The following is a 23,607-nucleotide window of genomic DNA, read 5'->3' as shown; positions in this document are numbered from 1 at the left end:
GTTGCGCTTACCGGCCACACGTCTAGTCTGAGAAGCTCAAAGGGCAGTGATGAGGGCTGCATGCTCAGACGTGCTCTGCAAGCCTGAATAGAACCTGTGGCTACATACGTCCTCTCTGGGTCTGGGAAGCACCATACCACTGACAAGCAGTAAAACTGAGGAGCTGAATGTAAAAACAGGCCCAACGTCACCCGGACACCGAAACAGCAGGCAGATCTCCAAAATCCCATCTCTTCCCCCCAAACCCACAGAACATCCCCTGCTTGTGAGTGAGCTGGCTTCAGACTAAAAACGTGATGGTACAAAATCTGAGCTTGATGTATCTGGGAAGACTCGACTGGCCGGCTGCCCCTCCGGCAGCGTCATTCTTGCCCTGTCTGGATGGAGCCCAGTGACCACTGGTGTGGTGGTTTCTGCTGCCGGGGATCTCAGCGGCAAGCTGAGACAGCAGCTGGGCTCGGCCGGCCCCCGTTCCACACCTGCCCCGCAGTTATTAGTAGCTGCTCAAGCAGCTGTCCTTCAGCCCCGGGGCTCTTCTGCTTCGGGCTCCGAAGTGCCATGGAGCCGAGTCTGCCCTCTGAGACTTTGCATCCCCGGGGAGGGAGGCATCAGATCACCCCGCCACCTCTCTGCTCCTGCGGTCACATCATCACATGCCTGCACAGATCCCACAGGCAACTCAGCCTCTTGTAATGGCCCTGATTGTTCGCCTGCAAATCCCCAGGCCACTCTCCCTCTGCCACCCCTCCCCAGGCCACGCCTCCTTCCTGGAGAACACTTGGCTGCTTCTCCACCAACATCTCATTCATACACATCGGATGAAGGTTTTGGCTGAGTTTGGTCTCTCTCTTCCCCCACCCCACCCCCATCTTCCCATTCTTTTTTCATTTCTTGTTTCTTGACTGCACAGTGAGCCAACAGCTCCCCCTCGGGAAAAGACAGGGAAGGCAGGTTTACCAAAAAGTCTGGAAAAAATAACTTTTTGGAAGAACGTGTCCTGTTTTGTTCAAAACACACACACACACACACAGACACTCCACTTCTCAACCTTATAACCTCCAAATCCATTAACAACAAAGTTCCACGTACCTTAGAAAAGGCACATTGATTTTAAACAAAGATGACTACACTAAACCAAACCAAACAGCAAATGCAGTGGAACTTCAAAAGGCTTAGCTGGGATACAGGTGAGAATCCAGGGTGGCTCCTAAGATGCACCTGATTGGCTGGACGACATCTGATTGACAGCTCGGGCCCAAAAGGTTGGCAGGCTTGAAGGGGCGGGAGGGTTAACAGCCCGATTGTAAAATCAATGTCATAAATGCTTGGTAAGTTACAGGAACATGCTGGAAGGGGAGGCCACGATTGATAAAGGAGAACAGCTTTGATGCTTCACTAGGGACTTGTGTATCGACAGCAAAGCCAATCTCCTCTCCAGCCTGGGCTAGGCCAGAGAAACCTGCAAGCGTTTACCAATTAATTGGTGGGCTTTTCTTGCTCTGCTCTCTCCTACCACCACCACCTCCTCCTCATCCAGCTAAATGATTGGGACTTTTAAAAACTCGCCTAACTTGGTTTTCTATTCCCAAGCAAGAAGTGTCATGAAAGGATGACACTGGGGCCACCTCTGAAAGACAGATGACCCCGTGGTGGTGACACTTGCCCCAAAGAGAGGCCACGTGAGTTACCACTCATTCACAAGGAGTGGCAACAGCCCATTAAGACACCAGTGGGAAAGAAGGATCCCACTTCAGGATCAGAGCTTCCTGAATTCAATGCCTGCTGGCCACGACAAGCAGAATCTTTTATAACCTTGCTAAGCAAAATGTGGCTCGAGGACAAGTAGCAGCGTTCTTCACCAGGGAGCCTGTGTAATGCAGACCCTCAGGCCCCACTCCAGATCAGAATCTGCATTTTAACATGTTTCCCCTGGGGACAGGCATTAAAGCTTGAGATGCTCTTTGCTTCACATCATCTTCACCAGATTGCCATCTTTTCCATGCTTAGTGCCTGGACTGCTAGGTAACCAGGCAGGGCCAATCTTGGATTCTCCCACCAGTCCCAGGGAGGTGTAAGGATGGGGTGGACCAGCAGGGACCTGAGGATAGAGATGAAGAAATCTCTTAAACCTGCCCAATCCTTTAAAGACCTCAGGCTATCCAGAACTCCCCCACCCAGCCAGCTGTCCCTCTCGCTCTGTTTATCAGCCAGTCAATAAGAAAAAGGTAGTTCTTACTTAAGGAGGCAGAAGTCAACTCGGCAGGTCGATCAGCACTCTGTCTGTAAACACGGTTTCCCGTAAAATCAATGATCTTCAGTTATAGAGGGCAGCCTGGGAACCCAGAGGGTCCCCACACAGCCCCAGCAGCAGCTCTGTCCAGACCCCCACCCCCACCCATCCCTGGCTCTGCACCCCCTTCCTCATCCTTCACTCACACCAGGGCCAGCTCACACATCACAAACCCACAACTCTGTCTGCAGCCTGCTTCTCTTCTGATGCTTATGACCCCAAATTCCCTTATAAACACAGACACATTCTACTCAGGACTCCCCCCATGTTGTACTCAACATGGTTTTTGTGTTTATGTGCAGGGTTTTAAGAATTCAGTTAAATTTCAAAAGAGCACATCTTTCCTGTCAAAGGGGAGACACAGGAATGATCCAGTTCTCTCCCATTCATTCTCTCTGCTTCATGTTTAAATCTGCCGTTTGAGAAGTCATCTTATACAGCAAAGTTCCAACATCTTCATCAAAGCCCCCACGCTTACTCTACACAAGTTACCATTCCCTTGGAACCGATCTGTAAAGCCCCCTGCATCTTTGCTAACAGCAGTCTTTATTTTCCAAAGATTGTTTAAAACGATAAAACTGGGGCACCTGGGTGGCTCAGTGGTTTAAGCATCTGCCTGCAGCTCAGGATCCTGGGATGGAGCCCCACATCAGGCTCCCTGCTCGGTGGGGAGTCTGCATCTCCCTCTGCCCCTCCCCCTGCTTGGGCTCCCCCCACACACCCCACCCCACCCCACCCCCATCCAATAAATAAAATCTTTTCAAAAAATGAAAAAACTCCATACCACTGGGCCTACCACTAACAAAGTCATTCATCTCCCTCTTTCTACTGAGAAGATGTGAAAGGACAGTTTTGTTACATTCCTTTAAGGAGACAGGGCTGGGTATAATGCAACAGTTACTGAGAAGCTTGGAGGGGGCGCAGGGGAGGCAGGATATAGTTATTAGGGAGGGGAGGGGGTTCCTGCTGTTGCTCTAGCTCCCAGAGAATTAAACATGAACAGTCACACTGTGTAATTTTAAATTGTTAATTAGCACAGGGTTAATTAGGCGGTCCTTTCACAAGAGGCTGTTTGGCAGAAAACCAAGAAAAGAAACAAAAGGGAAGAGAGGAAAAACAAGAGAATCCAGACTGCGAGAAAGTGTTGCCTCTGTGAGTAACCCACTGGGCATCGGCATGGGCATCGCCAGAGAGAAGTGACCCAGCAGGCGCACGATTCTCCAGAAGCAACCCGCGCTGCTGGAGGGCGAGTCAGGGAGCATCGCTGTCCTGAAGGCAATTTGGCAATAGGTATCAAAAGCCTCAAAAAATGCACATGCCCTTTGACTTAGCAATTCCCCCATTTGAGGAAATGACCCAAGAGACGCACAGAGATAAAATATTACTCATCATAACATTCTTAACAGGAAAAATTAAAACCTGGCAAAACAAGGGCTCTCCAAATAAATTATAATGCATAGAGTTCCATAAGACATTATAAAACATCACTGTTTAAAGAAACTACTTACAGGCGTGGGAAAATGCTCACAGCAGATGCTAAGTGAATGAAGCTCATATAGGTCTGCATATGGAAACACAGGAGATTTGTATCATAACTTTTAAAACGGTCATTGCTTGGGGATGAGATTATGGGTGACTTCATTTCCTCCTTTGTGCCTTTCTTTCCTGAAGCTTTTTAAAATTAGAGCCATCGTAAGGGAAGCCATCACTTCTTGAATTAGGCATCACGTCAAAGCCTGTGGGTACTACACCACCTTCATAACTGCTATGTGAGGCAGGTGCTGCTTACATCCCCATTTTAGAGATGGGAAAACTGAGGTTGTACAAGTTATATAGCCTAAAAGCTAAAACCATCATCTGGCTGTGCAGTCTGTGTTCTGAGCCACCCCTATGACATTTTTCTTTTAGGTCTATTTTTTTTTTATTCATGATAGACAGAGAGAGAGAGGCAGAGACACAGGCAGAGGGAGAAGCAGGCTCCATGCTGGGAGCCCAATGCGGGACTCGATCCTAGGACTCCAGGATCGCGCACTGGGCCAAAAGCAGGCACTAAACCGCTGAGCCACCCAGAGATCCCCTTAAGTCTATTTTTTTAAAGAGAACTCCAGAACATCCTTATATCCAACACCCAAATTCAATCTTTACCTACCTGGGACTGTTCAAAGATCATGGGAGTCTAGGACTGCTGTGTAAAAACTACATGCCTATTCACACGCATGCCCCTTTTTTGGAGTGGTATAGGGTGAGGGATGGACAGTCACCTGGAGGTCTTCACACAGAAGAGGTAACAAGAGTGGGGGTTGGTGTTCTAAGGAATTAAATGGCAGGCCCATTATCCTTTTTTTTTTTTTTAAAAGAAAAAGAGGCAGATTCCAGAGACCATAAACAGAAAAATGTATTCATTCATTATTCACTGTGCACCTACTATGTACAGATGCTAGGGAATCAACAACAAACAGGATTCAGTGTACAGTGTTGTCGGGGAGAGACCACAAAGAAACAGAACATTAAGTGATGGAAAACGCTCAGAAATAATATAAAGCAAGAGAAGGGGAAAGAATTACATATTTTGGATAAAGTGATAACAGATTTAAAAAGATATGTTGCAGATTATATAATGCAAGTTCCCCACAGTTATAGAACAGACTCAATGGTTGCTGAATAGCATCTAGGGGGGGGAGGAATTTTTTTTTTTTAAAGAGGTCCTGGGAAATTAGCGATTAGCTGTAGGTTCAGTAAGCACCATTCACATAAACTGAAAAATAGCTTCACAGAGATTCAATGATCTGAGAAATGCATTTGAGAGAACTTTTTGATTTTAATAAGGTATCCCAAAGTTTATCATATCTTGGTATCCAGGATACCAGAATGTCTTTCAGATAATAAAGTCTGTCTGACTGTATAGCTGGAAGATGCTATTTATTACCTAAAGTATCCGCTCAAATGTCAGTGTGTGTAGTGGCACGCCTCAACATCCTGTCTTGTCCCTGGTTCCCTATACTCACACCAACAACTTCATAGACGAGCACAAGCACATGCAACATGATGTGAAGTACATATAGCTAAGAGGACTAAGTCCTACACCAAATGGTGGCATCCGGACTCAAAGTAAGATCTCAGCTAGGGGGAACGACTGGCCCCAAAAGACAAGATGAAATCCTGAAGCCCTGCATTTTAAGTTCATGCAATCAGTAAAACCAACAGAGACTGGAAGAGACTTGGATTAACCAGAGTTCATGCAAAGACTACCCGGGGGTGTTACTTCCCTATGAATTCAGTGGAAGCAACACACTGACTTGGCAGCCAAAGATAGAGATGTGACCTCCGAGTATAGGACCACAGCATACGGGTGGAAACTCAGCAGCGTTCACCTCCCCAGCATTCTCTCTCTCTGCATGAAGAATGCTATGATCCACTCAAGAGAACCTTGTAAGAGGGGTGCTGACAAAGCAAAGCATGGTCAAGTGGCTGACCAGTGGAGGCTCAGAGAGAATAGAAGAGAGAACTTCCCATCATAGGGCAAGGCAGCTCTCTTCAACTACGCCTGCTACATACAGTGAGGATTAGTCACATGTGTTCTATCTAGCTTCAGCATTTAACTACGGGTAATGAGGAGGAATTTAAGAGGAATTCGAGGTCAGTTTCAGAGAAATGAAAGTCTTTCTCAAGATTATTAAAGTTCTCTAACAGAATGTTGACTCTGTGAAATACCGCACTCTCTGGTTTCATGAATGGAGAAGGGGATCTTGCTGTGGCCAGAAGGTTCCATCGGGCAGCCTCTCAGTCCCGTGAAAAGTGAAGATGTGTGGCTCATCCAATGGGTTCCTCAGTCAACTATAACCTCTTCTGTGATTCCACAGAAGCATTTTGCGTATGGAAAAACACAGCAATTGTGGGGTTATCACCCTGCTGTAAATCCATTGGCTGGTTTCCCTCTGCCACTCATTTGTTCCATATCTCATCCATCTCTGTCTTCTCCACATCCAAGACATAATATGTACTTAATAAAAAACTGTAGGGAAAATTAAGGTGTTGGGAGAAATGATAATACTTGAAGAGGGGAAAACAAGATGATCCCTGAACATGTTCTGTTTCTTTATCTCTTAGTTGAAGAAGTATCTTTCTCCACTAAATGGCCTCCTTGAAGCCCCATCTAGGGCTCCTTGAAGAAATGGCCAGTTCTTGGCCTGGGGACAGGGAGAGTGCAAGATGAGCCTGAAGCATCTGTTTGAGCAAGAACCTAAGGAAGTGCTCTAAGAAGGAAGAGAGTATGCTAAAAAGGTCACAGGAGAGGGTTGGAGGGGCCCTCCCTTGCTCAAACTGGGACAATTTGAGCAAGAAGATGATGCGAGCCAGGGTTTACAACCCAACGTATAAAAATTAGAATCCGTAATTACATAGTTTTCATAAATTTTTTGAAAATGTGGGATTAGGGAAAGTTCTTCCTTCGAACAGAAATCCAACGAATAAATACAGAGGGAATTACGGAGTTAGAAAATCACCATTTGGTAACCATCATCATAATAATCCACTCAGGGAAGAATCAATGGATACTCAAACTGGTGGATGAAAGTTTGCATAGTAACAGGATACTGACACAGTCTCCAAGTATCTCCCCACAAGACACTTATTAATTACAGAAGGAAAAACAATAACTTTACAGTGGAGAAACCTGGCAGCCACCACCTTCACCACATGATCAAAGTTAACATCACCAGGAATGAGGCAAATAGACATCATGTGCCTCCCGAGAGGATACACGGAGAACACAACATCCCTTCCCTGACATTCCTGCCAAAAATGCAAAACCTGAATCTAATCATGAGGGAACATCAGACAAATCCAAATTGAGGACGGTCTACAAAATGTCCTATGCTCTCCAAATATGTCAGCAACATGAAACAGAAAGACTGAAGATTCAGATTAAAGGAGATTAAAGAGACATGACAAATGAACAGAACACATAATCTGGATTTTCTTTTCCCTATAAAGGGCATAATTGGGGCAACTGGCAAAATCTGAATAAGGTCTGTAGGTCAGATAATCGTCGTAGATGCCTATTAATTTTCTAGTTTTGGTAACTATGGTGTGGTTATACGCGAGAATGTCTCTTTTTAGGAAAAAAAACCACGCAGATCTATTTAGAGATGATGTTTCAGTTTTCAAGTGGCTTAGGAGAAATCAGCGAGAGCGTGTGTGTGTATATACACACATACGTACGTATAGATAGAATATGAGATAACGTTAACATGAGGTCTGACTCAAGGGTATACGAGAATCCTTTGTTCTGTTATTACAACTCTACTGAACATCTAAGATTATGTCGAAACAAGGAGGAAAAAGTGATTGTCCAGTGCAAGACTCTCCATATTGAACCACCAAAAATACATGTGATCCCCATATCCTTCTCTTTATGTGAAATTCATTGCTGGCACATCTCCAGGCAAGCAGCAGGCTGCAAGGCTAGACAGGAAGGTATAGAGAAACCTAGAAACCTGGGCTTCCCTTCCCCTAGAAGAGAGGATCTAGACAGAGCTTTCTAGTTAGAGAAGACCAATGACCGGGATCCCTGGGTGGCGCAGTGGTTTAGCGCCTGCCTTTGGCCCAGGGCGCGATCCTGGAGACCCGGGATCGAATCCCACGTCAGGCTCCCGGTGCATGGAGCCTGCTTCTCCCTCTGCCTGTGTCTCTGCCTCTCTCTCTCTCTCTGTGACTATCATAAATAAAAAAAAAAAAAAAAAAAAAAAAAAATTAAAAAAAAAAAAAAAAAAAAGAGAAGACCAATGACCATTCTAACTTGGGCAGAATTTCAAGTAACACAACGCTGACAGACATTTACCCAAGACATCAGTGATGTTGGATCAGGGCAGATTTCCCTAACTTGGTGAATGCTGTTCTAAAAATAAAGACCAGGGCAGCCACCGTAAAAAAAACCCACAACCTACAGACGGTGAGCACTGATAAATCTAGATTAAAACACGCGGGAGAGAAAAATACACAGAAACGAATAAACCATTCCCACGTCTCCCCGCCCCCCCCCAAAAAAACACCCAAAGGCAACCCAGATTCTGAGATAAGTAGGAAACTCATTCAAGGGACAAAGAAATAATACCCTCATCTGTTTAACTTAGAATCTACTGAAGAACCATATCCAATTCCATTCTATGCTTTCTACAATAACTGTATTTGTATATTGCCACTGTGTAGAAGTCAGTAAGTGTGAAACTATGAAACGGTGAGATTCCATCGGCTTGGTAGCAATTTCCCAGTAGCCTTAAGAATTATTCTGTAACTATGGCAAGGTCAGAGAACACACACGTGCTTGAACAGGTCCCTCGTGCTGCAGGAGGTCCACTGCATGTAAGGCCCACAGAGTCGTCCAGGCCCTGGGCTTCATGTTCGCTAATGAGTGCATCTGTGCTCTTTCCAGCGTGAACATAAATCAGCCTGGAAGTGAAAACTGCTAGCTCAGTCCATTCTACAGGGAATCCACAACTACCACGATATTCTGGTTACAGTAGAGTCGTGGAGGGGAGGGGAGGGGAGGGGAGGGGAGGGAAGACGGCGTTGCAAGATCTGAAGCAGAGGCAGGTGAGGAATCCACTCTATTGTTTTGGAAAAAATGAGCTGGTACTTGAGGAATACAATTTCTTACCAACTATGTGGACATATACACAATGTGACAACGACCAAAGCCATGAACACAATAATAAAAAAGCAAAACTACCCAACTGTTCCTTAGAACGCTTGTTCTGAAAAATTATCTGGGGCAATTCAACCTGTTATTCAAGTAACTGGATCCCAGCGCTTAGGTACTTAACCTCAGTGCCCATCCTCCCTGCGCCTTTCCACCATATCTTGAAGACAGATGACTAGCATCTTTGGCCATCACTGGCCTGAATGGTTCTCTCCTGACCTAGATTTAATGAAGCACTGATTTCCCCCCGCCCCAGGTGTCAAACAGCACCTCCTTTCACCAAACACAGCAGCTACCCTACTATCCTACTGCATCAGCCGCCCCTCCCTACCTGGCAGGTGCACAGCGCACCCACCCCATCTTTATCCATCCCCTGCTGTCTTCCCAGCTAAATGGGATACCGTCCCACGCTAACTGTAACCAACTACTTCACTGTTTTCTCTGCCAGCACCCCAAACGTTTCATCTCCTCCCAATTTCCTCAAAATCCCTCTCAAAAGATCCTATTTCTGATCTCTCCATTCTTGCTGCTGGGCTGCAGAGCAAAAGCTAGGAGAAGATGTAAAAATGTGCCATCTGGGCGCATTACAGTTTCAATCTGGCATCTCATGATGTTAAATTTATTTTAAATAATTTCTCCTGATTAAAGTAGTGTGAGTTCATTATTTTAAAAAAATGGGTATGTGCAGAAAGATTCACTAGCTAAAAGAAAAATCACCTATAATTCCACCAGCCAGAGAGTCATAGTTTTTAGGGGTTTTTTTTTCCTCTGCATGCCTAGAGATGCAGATCTTTTTTTGCCAACCTCAGATCACACTTATGTGAGCCACCCTTTTAACTTCAGCTTGCATAAAAGTTTCCCATGACATTAAATATCCTTCGTATATCGGCATCAATGGCCACACAGGCACTGCGGCCTCTGGACATAGCATCATTTCACCAAATTCTATTACTGGACTTTTAGGTAATTCCTAAGTACTTTGCTGTTACTGCTGCAATATATTCTTATAAATCTTTGTAAATATGTTAACAAAATAATACAAATAAATAACAGTTCCCCTGCTTCCCGCTTGGTAGGACAGGCATGGTTCTAAGCATTTTTTAAAATACACATCATTTCACTGATCCTTGCAACAACCCATTTTACAGAGGAAGGAGCTGTGGCTTTAGGTGAAGTAGCTTATGTAAGTCACAGACTAGCTAAGTCGCCTCTGAAAGTAGGTAAGCCTTTCCTCCTGTTGTAAAACCTAGGATCTTAGTTGTGACATTACACCTCTATCTCCTTAGGACATATTTCTGGAAGTGGAATTGCTGGCCTAAAAGCTAGCAATAGGTAAGGCTTCCCAGTCTGCCCCCTAGGAAAGCCCTTCCAACTCATCCTCAATGGCACATGAGCATTCATTTCCCTGCCCCTTCATCAATAGTGGGCATTATTTTGCTTTAAAAAAAATAATAATTTTGGCAGGCAAGAAATGATACCTCATTTTAACTTAGATTTTTTGCTTATAAGACATGGCCCATTTGTATTTCTTTTGTGAATTGCCTGTTACTTCTACTGCAGGGGTGTACTGTCCTTTTTTGATGATTAATAAGAGGGCTTTGTGGGATTTTACTGGTGATATCTCCTGCTCGGCTCTCTACCATATTCCCCTACCCTTGAGCTCCTGGATGAGAGTTTGACCCACTTGCATCGCCAATTCAGACAACACTCTCCCTTTGCTTCCAACAATCTGTCCTCAGCTCCTTCAAACAAGTGGAATCTGCCCTCTGCTTCATTCCCCCCACACCAATCTTGTACAGCCAGATGAGTTTTTCCTCTTCTATGAGTTTAGAGAGACATCTACTGCACTTCTCAAGTTCTGCTGTACAGTGGATCCAACTGTGCAGCTCAGTGACGGTACACACGGCTGCCAGGCCCTCCCAGAAGGCAGGATCACGGGCTCTCTGGACATCACGTCAGGTAGGTCGGAAGGCCCTATGTCTCCAAGATTTTGTCCTCTCTACAAGGTCACTGATGCCCTCCTCAGGGCAGCCAGTGGCTTTTCTTCTCCTACTTTCAACATCTTCAATCTCTCCCTGCATTCAAAACTGCCAACCACCCCACCCTGAGATCACCCCTTCATTTCCCTGGCATGCTTCTTTGGCTCTCCTCCTCTCTGATCTCTTCACTGCCTGTCCCTCTTCCCATTCCTACAGCTCTGCACTTTTCCACTTATTTGATAAGATTCCCTATTATTGAACCCACAGAAACCTCTCCTCTAGTTCTCCTCCAGCATTTAACCATCATGTTCTCCACCCTCCTTGGCTCTCTGCTCTTATCTCTGTACATCGACTACCTTAACTACTTCTGTGGTTTCAATTACTGAAATTATCTGTTGACTCCCCAAACAAGAATATCAATTCCTGACTTATCGCTTGCATATGGGCCTCATACTTTCAGCAGACCACAAGATGTCTGTAAGTGGCCAGTCTCCCATTACTCGACACTCAGCAGGGCTCAACACGGTTGAAAGGAAGTGCCCCTCACTGACCAACCAGTCTGGTCTTGCTCCCTCCTGGTACTATCTTTGACTCCAGAAAATAGAAAAGAATGATCAGTCTAGCCTTCCCAATGTCATATCCATGTGGTGCTTTTCTCCCCCACAAGAGCCAACCACCAAAGTATTCATCCTTACACTCTCCATACTGGTTTTCAAACACTCTAGAATCTACCCCGAGGCCACTATTCAATCATCTCTCTCGCTTCCCTTCAAGAAGAGAGTCTCTTGCCCATCATCTTCACATTTTTATGCATTCTTGCTGCTGTCCCTGCAGCCCTAGGCCCTTTGGATGTGTTTTCTCTTCCTCAACATTTACCCAAACGTTGGACATCCTTTAAGGAGCTTAAGATCCAACACACAGGCAATAAAACCCTCTCTGATCACTGGAGCCCATGAAGTTCTGTCTCCTCTTGGTACTACCACAGTCAATCATCACCACACTGCCACTGCACTGTCGCTCCTTGTTTCACCGGGGTCGCTTTTAGCTCTACAACCTAACCAAAAAAAAAAAAAAAAAAACAACCTAACCATAAGCGGCTTGAGGGGAAAAATCTGCTTGAGGGCAAAAATCGGCTGTTACTGCTTGTCTCTTAGCGCAATGCTGACCACGCAATATGGACAAAAACTTGATAAATAGCACGCTTTCTCTTTCTACGAAACACCAGAAGTAACAGCAGGAGCATGTTGATCCCAATGTGACATGGAATTAATCACCAAGGACCTAATCATCCTAATTCTGAGGCTCAGGCAAATACTTGAGTACTTTACCATTTTGTGGTTCATAGTGTCAATTTCCTTTTCCAGAATTGTAGAAGGCCTGAGATCTACAGAGGCAGCCTCATTCTGGCTCCCTTAAACAGTTGGTCAATGAAACAGAAATCCAGGAAGCCAAGCAAATCCCTAAGTACAATTCTGTTTGGGGGGGAGGGGAGAGGGGGAGGTGGAGTCAGGCATGGACTATATACCAGTGACGGCATACAAGGTTACTGCCTCGTGGCAAGTGTTATCAGAGCCATGCTCACTAGTTTACTAGGATAAGGAGTCTACTAGGGTTCTTGAATTCATACTAGGGAGTTCTTTGCAGAACATTTAATTGGAAGAGCAGGTGTACCTGTTGTAGCTCAGGGCTGCACAGACCCAAGAGAAACCAACTTGGGCAGATTCTTTGTTTGCACTTGCTGTTTTGGAAAGGAATGCAAGTAGAAGCAGCCACGGGCCTTAAGCTTCCTTTTATACAGATCTGATCTATGTGGGAACAGATGAATTCCACGTCACAGCTGCTTTCCTCTGGTCTGTGGCAGCACCTAGGAAACACCACCCAGCTTTCCTGGACGGAGGAGAGCCATGCTCTCCAGTAACTCCGCCGCCACTGCCTGTTGTAGCCAGGACAATCAGAAAGCTCAGTACAGGTGCAGTGAGTGGTGGCCTTGGGGAAGGAAAGGCCCCTTCAACGAGCATCTCTAAAATGCCTCTGTAAAAGGAGTGTCTTTCCCTCCTAGCAGGAAGAAAGCCGCCACGGGCGGGGGGGGGGGGGGGGCCTCACCAGCAGCAGCGCACTCTGGCACAAGGCTCCGGAACTGGCATCATGACAAAACAAACAAGAGTTGCCCTTCGAAGGCTCATTATGGGGCTACACACACACACACACACACACACACACACACACACACAGCCTCTCACCAATGCCCTCACAGCAAGTTCTTCAGATCTTCCCTGGCTCGTTAGCATTAACAGCTTTTTCAGTGGCAGGGAGCAAAGAGGCACCATCAATAGGGGCAGGAATGGAAACTAAAGGGCCGAGCCATGGCCAAGGGCATGAAGAGGGGATGACCATGCAAAGGAAACACTGCCACGAAGGTTGTCCCAGGAAGGGCGTGTCTTGACCGGATGCCCTTAGATTCCTCTCCTGGGTGAGTTTTGCCAAGCATCCCCCCGCAACTTCGTATTTGGAGGGCACACATGTAGACAGTGATTCTGTCTCAGAATTCCTCCTCAGCTGCTCCATCTTACCCAACTGGAGATGTGAGAAGCGCATTATTTCATGCTGGGTAGTCCTTGAATCCTGGCGGCCAGAGGAGCTATTGCACATTTTAATTCCCTTCCTTCGGGCGGAGTAGAAAAGCAGCAAGAGCAGCCATCGGGACCCTGGATGACAGTGAGGCAGCCTGAAGAGGTGCCGTCTGTTTGCACTTTGAGGTGGCTTGAAGCATTTCCAAATTCCATAGCTTAAAACACAGTTGGGTGGGTATGAAACCGAATGACACGTCCTATTCCTCACAGCCCCTTCTCCATCCCATGTGGTATTTGGAAATCCATTATGCGCACTGTTACTTTTAGTCAAGAAAAACAGATTGAGACACATTTACCATTGGCCACTTCAAAGAGTGGCCCTGGGAATTCGGCAGAACAACAAAGGGAAATTTCTTCTTCAAGTACAAGGATCCAAGAGTTCTCACTTCCTTAACCCTCCGGAAGCCACCCCAAGAACTAAGTGACTGTGGGTAATAATTACACCCTCTCAAACACAGTTAAAAAAAAAAAAGTTCCCAGATGGTCTTTCTCCTCTTGCTACTCCAAAATCTGCTTTTGAGTCAATAGCTGCTGTGAAGCCTCACCAACGTCCACATTAAATAGTCCTTGGATTAATTATGCTTGAAAGTCTCTTTTCCAAGCACTGCTAAGACCAAACAATTGAGTTTGGGAATGAGTGTGGTTATATATTTTTCCTTAATGGCTTCCTGAACACCCTGGTTAGGTCTGATCCCCAGGGGCGAATTGCCAGTTCAAGTCATAAAATGTGATCAATGTAGATCAAGACCCTGGGCTGAGTGTCTGAGATGAGAGAGGAGAAACGTATTTGTACAAACACACAAATGTATGAAGAATGCACATTAGCAAGAAAGAATGTCAGCTTCCGTCCTGACCACGCACCACCTCTCCTTTCGCCCCTCGAGAGAACTGCGCTCATCCCACCAAAACTTCCAGACGGGAGTCCTCATCTTGGACAGCGCTCGAGCAAGAGGAAGTTCTAGAAACTCTTCCTGCATCTCCAGAAGATCTCGCATATTAAGTCAGGCTAAAATCAAGGAAATCCAACCTGGCCAGTAAACGGACCACAATAATAGAGAGGCTACTGGGGTTCTGACTCTACAGGTCTCAGTTTTAAGCTCCTGCACAGAATGCTTAGCCCAAAACTCTCTAACTGCTCTAATGATTTTTGCTCGTTCACATGACAAATATTTATGGACTGCTTACAATATACACAGCATCCTTCCTAGCAATAGAGTCCTACTCGCTTGCTCTCATCAGAGTCCAGGCGTGGGAGATAAGAACCTGGACGGTGACGATCGGGACACTGGTAGGGACAGATTCGGCACTTCCCATGGCCACTGGATTCACCCTATCAACACCATTATCTAGATTACTGCTGCCCGCCATTCCAGAGTCTTCTTGCTCTCCTGCCAGAATCTGTCCTTCTACTAACCAGATGGGCTCAGTGATGATCTCTGATGTCCACTGCACTTAAAGCCATGGTTCGACTATTGCAACACATGGTTTGGCAAGTTGTGCCATTGCCCTGAGACCCTACAGCACTGCAGACACTGCAGCCCCCACTTTCCCCTCTTGGGGGTCCCACCCTCAATCCACACGGAAGTCAGCATTTAAAGGAAGAGCAGGGGTGTCTGAGATCAGCCATTTCCCAAAAGCGCGGAACTGTCCCCACTCCTGGGATGAAGGGCATGCCAAACTGCCAGCACCAATGCAATGGCCTTCACACAAGCACCTATTTTCCTTTGACGCTGTCAAGGTGATACGAGATGATACGATGCCACTTCTACTGGCTCCTCGCAGGTGATCTAACAGGTTTCCCATATCCTCACCTGGCCTTTCTATTCCCCCCCTTCCTGGTTTCTTTGGCCTCAGCTCCTCCTTAGGCTAGACTCAATGACTCTATAAGCTCCACACACTTAAGTGGGAGAATGTTCCAGAGGCAGTGTTCATTCTCTCCCAATCTTTATCAAGAGGTGCTCGGGTTGGTGTCTGCCCATGTTCACTGCAGTCCACAGGGGCAGGTCTTATTCTCAATACGACCGATAAAAACTAAAGCATGAAATCTACGAATTCGAATGAACCAGCTTTACAAAGTCTAGTCACCAACCTTAACTCAGCCTCCAGCTCTTCCCTGCCCATCTGGTTCCTTGTCGCAGGCCAGTGTGAGATGCTTAAGCGCCTGGAATTGCTCTGGTGTCTACCTGCGGGCCTCTCAGGAGAGGGAAAAAAAAAAAAACAAAACAAAAGCCACCCCAGAATATGCCTAGCGCACAGCAAGTCTACTGACCTCAGAAGTAGGGCAGGAAAAACCCTGGCATAATTTTAAATCATCCACATGGAAGGGGTGGAGAGACTGTCCAGGGAGATGTGAGAGGGAAAAAAAAAAAAACGAAGAAAAAAGACGAGTCTCTCTCTCTCTCTCTCTCTTTCTTTCTTTTTTTTTGTAAAGGGAATCTTTCCTAAGCATTCACTACCCAGTCCTTTCTGCCTCCGGGATGGAAAGTGTTACTCAGCTGCAAGGCCTCTTGCTAATTGTGGGTTTTTATTTTTATTTCCTATTACCCTCTCGCACGCCTGATGAGATTATTTTACCGGAACTGACACAGCTGGAAGCAGCAGGCGTACGTGGAGCCTCTGAGGAGGTGATGCAATTTCATTTTCATTGATCAGAAATCAGCAGGGCAGTAAGTGATGGGAAATTCCATTAGAAGAAAACTTGCAAGCCATGAGCCTCAACTTCCTTGCCACACCCAAGACCCCCCAGGGGTCTCGCCTTCCTCTGGACTAAGTCCGCACAGAGCAGGGGATCTGAAGCGCTCTCTTCAACGTGGCAATGAGAAGATAAATGCCACGCTGCTGGCTTGGGACCAACAACAGGACTCCTTCAGCCAACAAGGACATCTCAGTTGTTCTTTATCAATTACAGAGAAGTTTCCCAGGGACCCTGAATAGGAGTGCTCAACATCAAGTTCCAAAGCCCCTCAAAGCCAATGCTGAAAGGATCCTTTCCCAAGTGTCAACCAGCAAGAAAAGAGAATTTAACACATAGTTAACACAATAGTTAAATATAATCCCCAACCACTCGTGGAAATCTTCCTGAAGGCACCTACCATTTCTGAGCGCCTACTGTGCGCCAGGCACTATGGTAGGTGCCCAGCACGTACAAACTCTGAGCCTCCCCTCACACTCCAGGACAAACATCCATCCCTCTTCTCTCCTGGACAGTCAAGGAGGCAGAGTTCCAGGAAGGGGAGGGAAAGAGCCAGCAGGGACCAATGCCTTACTTAGGGTTAGCAAGGGAAGGCTGAGTGAGTGTCGGTGAGAAAACCTGCTCACTCACACTAGAGTCTTAAGAGAAGTTGCAGCACATCTGACTGTCTAGTCTACTTTTTTTCTGGAGATGGCAGTTGACAGATTCTGATCCATCCATCTCCATCATCCCAGACATCCCAACAACAGCCCTGTGTCCAGGGCCAGAACCAGAAGTGAACTTCGGAATGCATAGAATGGTTACTGTTGGGGCAGCCCTGGTGGCTCAGCGGTTTAGCGCTGTCTGCAGCCCAGGGTGTGATCCTGGAGACCCAGGATCGAGTCCCACGTCAGGCTCCCTGCGTGAAGCCTGCTTCTCCCTCTGCCTGTGTCTCTGCCTCTCTCTCTCTCTCCTCTCTGTGTATACTCATGAATAAATAAATAAAATCTTAAAAAAAAAAAAAAAGAATGGCTACTGTTTTAGCAGTTAAGATCCCCCCCACTCCCAACTGTTGGCCCAGCAAATATTGCTTCACTCACCAAAGGCCTATGGAAAACACACACACACACACACACACACATCAAGGAGCTACTTAGGAAGACAAGTTCTATAAAAAAACAAAAACAAAAACAAACAGAAAAACATCACCAGCTGAGTGGCTTACCAGACTTCCTTTGACTGTTTTGCTATATGAATCGTGAATCAGAGCAGAACCAGGGGACTGTCACAAAATTAACACTGCTCCAAACAACGCTTGGCCACTAAAATAGGAAACTTTTAAATGCAAAAGCAATGACAGGAGGTCAAACCAAAATCTATCAGTAAGCTTTTTCTGAGCATCTAACCTGTGGCTGAACAAAACAGACGATACATAAGAAAGGGGTCCCTGGCCTCCACCAGCATAGAAACTAAATCTCAGAGTCACGTAAGAACACCCCACACGCAGTCATTTATTTATACTGCTTACAAGAATGTACAATACAACATCAGAGCCAAAACCAAGGCCAGAGCAAGAGAAAAAAAAGAAAAAAAAAAAAAAACAAGAATGGAGGAAAATGTGAGCCAAAAATGAGGCTTGAATGTATGTATAGAGTAATAAACCAGCACACTGGGCAACAGATCTGTCTCTAAACTTTCTAAGTCCAGAAAGGAAAAAAAAACAAAAACAAAAACACAAACATAATAACCTTGTTTTAGGTACACCACTCATAGTGGCCAAAAGAAAAAGAACAAGCCAACCGCTCAATATTTAGCACCAATAAATTCTCAATTACAGAAACTGGGATAAGGACTGGTAGCGAGAGGCGCCTCCAGCCCTGTGACTCTCTGCAGAGGTCCTAATGAGAATGCTGGAGCTGGAAACCATTCAGTCTTATGGCCTCCTTTGATGGACAAGAATAATGACCCCAGAGGGTGTTGGTGGTTTGCCCAAGGTCAGAGAGCTCGTCAGTGGCAGAGCTAGGAAGAGGACCTGGGTCTATCTTCAGACTAACAATGCTCTTCCTACCACACATAGCTATTCCTCATTATCCCTCTAAATCCATGGGCTGGTTGGACGGGAGAAGCGGGGCATATATGGAGGCTGGATTTGGGCAGGGGGGTGGTTGCTGTCCCCAGGTAAAGAGACCTAAGAAACCAGATACACCACACAGACTTCCAATGGATACCAATTTTAACAAACCAACTGTAAAAAGCCATTCTGGGGACAGTCAGATCATTCTAAAAAGTGATTTAGGATTCGATGATGTTAAGAATCTGTTAATATTGCTATGTAAATGCAGTATTATTGTCACCTAAAAAAGAAAAAAAAAACAGTAAAGTCACATGATACCTTTAATTGGACTTAAAATCCAAGCCAATGAGCAAAATGATTAAACGAATCTAACAAAAAGTGAACTGTTAACTCTAGATGATGGGTGCATTCTATTATCCCATGTTTACATAATGCATGTTTTTCTTTAAAAGAAGCAAGCCCAGTCGTTACGCAGTTCAGGAGCAACTTTAGAAAAGAGCACAGCACTGGCCAGAACCAAGCCCCTCAGCCTTGAGTTGACATGTTCATGGCCAGCTAAAGCTTTTGCCAAAGAAATATGGGTTCTCCTTTCTTTACAAAGCTGAAGGGCTTCTCAAGAAGTCCTTTTCAGGCCCCAGCTATCTCTATATCTTGCTTTCAAAACTCACTATCTGGTGACCCCACCCCTCTTCTTACCCTTAGAAGGTACCAAGCACCACCATGTCGCTACCAGAAGAGACAGCTTGCATCACACTCTGGGCTCGGTCCGTACACACTGACATGCGGTAACTATCACCATCCCCGAGCAATATGGGCCCTGTTTCACAGCCTAAGATGCCGTAAGAGATTGGAGCCAAACTGTTTAAGAAAACCACATCCACCGACAGTTAAAAGCCTCTGCTTATTATTTAACGGGTTAAAAAATAATTTTAAACACTTTCAGTCAGTTTACAAAATAAGGCAATATTTGCCAACCATTGTTTTTGACTTCATCATTTTTCATCTCAGTATGAATGTTTTATAAGTCACCTTAATTGCTTTGTAAAGTCTGAACTGAGCTGCTTCCCACTGGGCTGGTTCTCTTGGGCTCAGCTGCAAGTAGGATGGCCCAAAGACAAGTGGGCTTCTTGCCACATGTGGGCCCATACACACCCATCGCCGTGCTGCAGCTTCTGGGAAATACTCTCCGCAATGGACTTTTCCACAGTGGCATTAGTATTTGACCAAGGAAACAATCATACCCAGCATTAACCTTCCCCAGGAACAAATAACAATGCTCCCTCAATTTACACCATGTTTTCTACTTTTTCAAACTATTATATTCATTTCTCATTCGACCTCCAGCAATCTTGTCTTGTTAAGTAGACAGAATGGGAATCACGATTCAGATCCTATAGGTTTAAAGAGATTCATCACACATTACAGTAACAACCGTACGTCTTTCTTTTCCAAAGTCACCAGCTGGTAAGTAGCAGATCAGGGACCAGGATTAGGTGTCCTGTTTCTACTCCAGTGGTTTTTTCCTCTGTGAAGATACCACTTCCTGAAGGAGAATCATTTCTCCAAACCCTTCAAAATCACGTTTTATCTTCTGGGAAAAAAAAAAAAAAATCACCAAAAATCCCCAGAAAAGATATTTCACTGCTCACACCTAAAAAAGCAGAGTTATAAATAATACCAAATACTGGCTTGTGCCACACAGCCAAGAACCTTGATGGAAGACATTAAGTCCCAAAATTTTACATAGATCAGAGTGTTACAGAGCTTGGAAAAGCACCTAGTAAAGCGCCAAATGCTGAAGTGAGACTCTCAGACAGAGTGCAACTCCCTCTAAAATGCTCTTGACCACACAGACCATACTCCTGCTGCCTGCAACAGTCTGACCACTCGGCCCAAGAAGCTATTTGTGAAAAGAAGAGAGTAAAATGCTACAAATGTCTAAGAGATCCTCATGAATGAGGTCAGGTTTAGAAGAGTTGGTACCAACACAGAGTTCAAATTAAGACCCCAGAGGGTAATGTAAAGAGTGATACTGGCCACAGTATTACTGCTTCATGGCCCATGTTCATGATTTACAAGCACAAATCTACATGAAACCAAAAATTGGGGAACTAGCCTCATTCCCATCACAAATGTTGCACATTATATGGTCATGAGCAGTCTAGGACACCCCCTGCCATCATGGTGGAGCCATATGAGCTACAGTCCCTATCATGAGGAAAAGCAATGGGATCGGGGTTAACTTTATAGCTACTACCCACCCTCTGAACCTCATTGATATGTGACATTTTTAGGAAGAGCATTATGCTTAAAATAAAACTTTCTAATTTGTGGAACCAATGTAGTCTGGGCAGAAGGAGAATGAGGATAGAAGTGTATGGGTCCAGAATATAAGACAGTAGGGACAAGGATCCCTTAACAACCCAGTCACAGAGAGGATGACCTGATAAGGTAAGGTCAGAAGGGGAGGCTTAAGCCATGATCCTGTGCAGACTCTCCAACCACATAGAGAATCACTCCCACCAGTTTCCCCTCTGGACAGAAAAGACTCCTTGGGACCCTTCCCTCATCTGCGCAGGTCTATCTACTCATGCCATCTGCAAGCTCAGCCCTGCCCATCAAACCTGCAGCTTGATGCCAAGGTCAAGTCTTACTATCACTAACCTGGGCCTCACCAGATAAAGTCTTACATTCTTGCTGCCCAGATTCTGTGGCCTGACTTCCTGATACTTTCTTTTATGGACTCTTATCCCTTGGCTGGGAATTCCATATACCTATGACTCCCTTGCTTACGTCCACCTTCCTAAAGCTCAGCTCACAACCCTCACCTTCATCACATACCTACTGGCCTCCTCCCCATCTGATAAATTTCTATTCCCGACTTTTCTTGCCCAGCCATGAAGGACAAGGAAGCCTCAGGCTGAAGCCTGGCAAGAAGGGCAGGAAGGTGGCAGCTGCTAACACCGTTCGTTCACCTCCTACTCCAAGTATTATTGATTCTGCTTTTTCCTCCTCCTCCTCCACTCCCCAGCGACACTGTGACACTTAACAACTTTACAAACTGACTCTTACATGCGGTAGCTGGCTTCTCATTAGAGGTCAACGTCACCCAGGTTCAACGTCACCCAGGTCCAACAGCACCTGTGTTGTCAAGTATGTGGTGTTGAACACCCCCTATGGTAGTCTTCACTAACATTAGACCAAAGGGGTTGAGCCACTGGATATGGTGGGCAAGCTCACCCCCAGCTTCATACTTACTTACATATACACATATGCACACACATATATACATATTTAAAGCAAAACAGAAAAGTTAAAAGAAAAAAAAGCCAACATAGAAAGTCAACACAAACACACACGCCACCACCTCTACAGCTGACAAGATCTTGTCTCTAAAGTTTCTGGATGACTGTCACCTACTATTACCTAGTCCCGAACTACTGGCTTGATCCAGGGACTCTACCCCAGGTGCTTCTGAGAGCTAAGTGTTCCCGTTGCCTTTGTTTCATCAGAAGAAAAGGGGAACATAAGCATTCAGCAGACCAGACACAAAGGACAGCCAGTGAGCGTGATATAATCTATAGCATCACCCAAACCTTTCTCCAGCACTCTGCCACCTTCTGACTGGCCAACGCACCTCAGACACCCACTGCATCCTAGAGCTAGATGCCCCCAAATAAGCGTTTTCTCTCTAAAAGTAAAATGCAGATCGCAAAACAAACGCTCAGAGTCTGTTGTGTAAGGACGTCAGCACTGCAGCTCTGAGCAAGATTCCGCGCTTGCCCATCCGCCCCTGGGGAGAGTGGAGGTGGAGCTGAGAGGAGCACCGGATGGAGCCAGGCAGGGAAGAACCAGAATCTTCACTCCTAACATTCAAATTCCTGAGTCACATTTGAAACCCAGTAATACGATTGTTTTATACACCAGCTCCAAAAAAAAAAAAAAAAAAAAAAAGGAAGGAAGGAAGGAAGGAAGGAAAGAAGAGAAAAAACAAGAGAAGAAAAAAGAAAATGCCTTTGAAAAGTTCCATTAGCCTCAGGATTCCCTGGTTAGGACCCTCCTTTCTGTTGGCTGCCTTGAGATAAAAGCTTTGGTTGACTCTGGCCAGCTGTCAAATGCCGGCACTTGCCCGGGCTGGGACCAGAGCAGGCTTCCCCGGCCGGGACGGCGCAGGCTCCTGCCGGCAGAGCAAGGGTTAATGGAAGCTGACCGCAGCACAGTTGTTAAGGTAATCAATACCACTGAGATACTAAAGCAGCATAAGCCACAATATTGATTGCCAAGCAGATGATAAAACTGTTTATTATGATAATTGCAGGGTCCCTGCAAGATGCTCCCAGCGCTTCCTAAAGCTGTTTACAAAACTAATAAAGATCTGCCATTTCAAGGTCTTCCATTTTAACCACCTCCCTCCCCCACGCCCACCCCTGGCCCACCACCAAAAAAGCAGCCCCCCCCCAGGCTGTTAACGGCTCCCCCCGGGACAGGGCCAGCCTCGGCCTGGGCCCTCGAGGACAGGCCTCTCCCCGGCCGCGCCCCCAACTCAGGAAAGGGAAGCCGGAAGCGCAGCCGCCGCCCAGACACTCAGGGCGCGGAGATTTCCTCGGAGCAGCCGCCGGGTGATAATTACGGGGTTTTATTGACGGAGGGGCTGCGCAGGGCTACTTGGACTAACATCCATTTGTTACGACACATTTAAGAAAACCACATCACCTTGGTTTGTAATTAAAACTTCTCTGGAGAACTTGGTGGCCATGGAACCAACTGAACAGGGTCAGACGCCGGTTTGAGGGAGCGCGTCCACAGGCACAGCCCACGGGGACGGCGACAGTGACGGGGCCACCACGCTGGGCTCACCCCTCAAGTCCTGTCCTGCCCCAGGAGAAAGCTTCGTTTTATGCACGGCGGAGGTGAACTCGTTCTTGGTCACCAACACAGCCACCACGGGCCTTGAGACCCAAGCTTCCGGATTAACAGCCCAGCACTGTTGGTGACGATGTGGTACTACTTCCCAGATGAACTAGAAGGATGGGGAGACTTCTCCTCATTTGAAGGAGGCATCTCCCCGGTGCATTATGTTCTTCAGCGTGCTCAAGGGAAAACTCGCTGCGTCTCGAGAATAAGTAAGGGGTAGCGGAGCTTGCAGATACACTGAAACGGGTCTTCAGAGTATGCAAGAGGGGATAAAGGAACCCAAGTTTTGCGAAGAACCCAGGGGCCATCCTGTTAGCAATCAGAAGGCAAAACCCCCCATCCCATAGTCAAC

The 23,607-nt window shown here is 46.1% G+C and overlaps 1 protein-coding gene across 32 annotated transcripts in view; it reads right to left on the bottom strand.

The window, feature by feature from the left end:
* The window catches only part of ZFHX3 (zinc finger homeobox 3), a 527,663-nt gene that overhangs the window by 160,234 nt on the left and 343,822 nt on the right, over window positions 1-23,607 (bottom strand). The window lies entirely within an intron of this gene.

This window comes from Canis aureus, chromosome 3 (genome assembly GCF_053574225.1).
Source record: "Canis aureus isolate CA01 chromosome 3, VMU_Caureus_v.1.0, whole genome shotgun sequence".
In the NCBI taxonomy this organism is placed as follows: Eukaryota; Metazoa; Chordata; class Mammalia; order Carnivora; family Canidae; genus Canis; species Canis aureus.
This window is presented reverse-complemented; position numbering and strand designations above follow the sequence as displayed.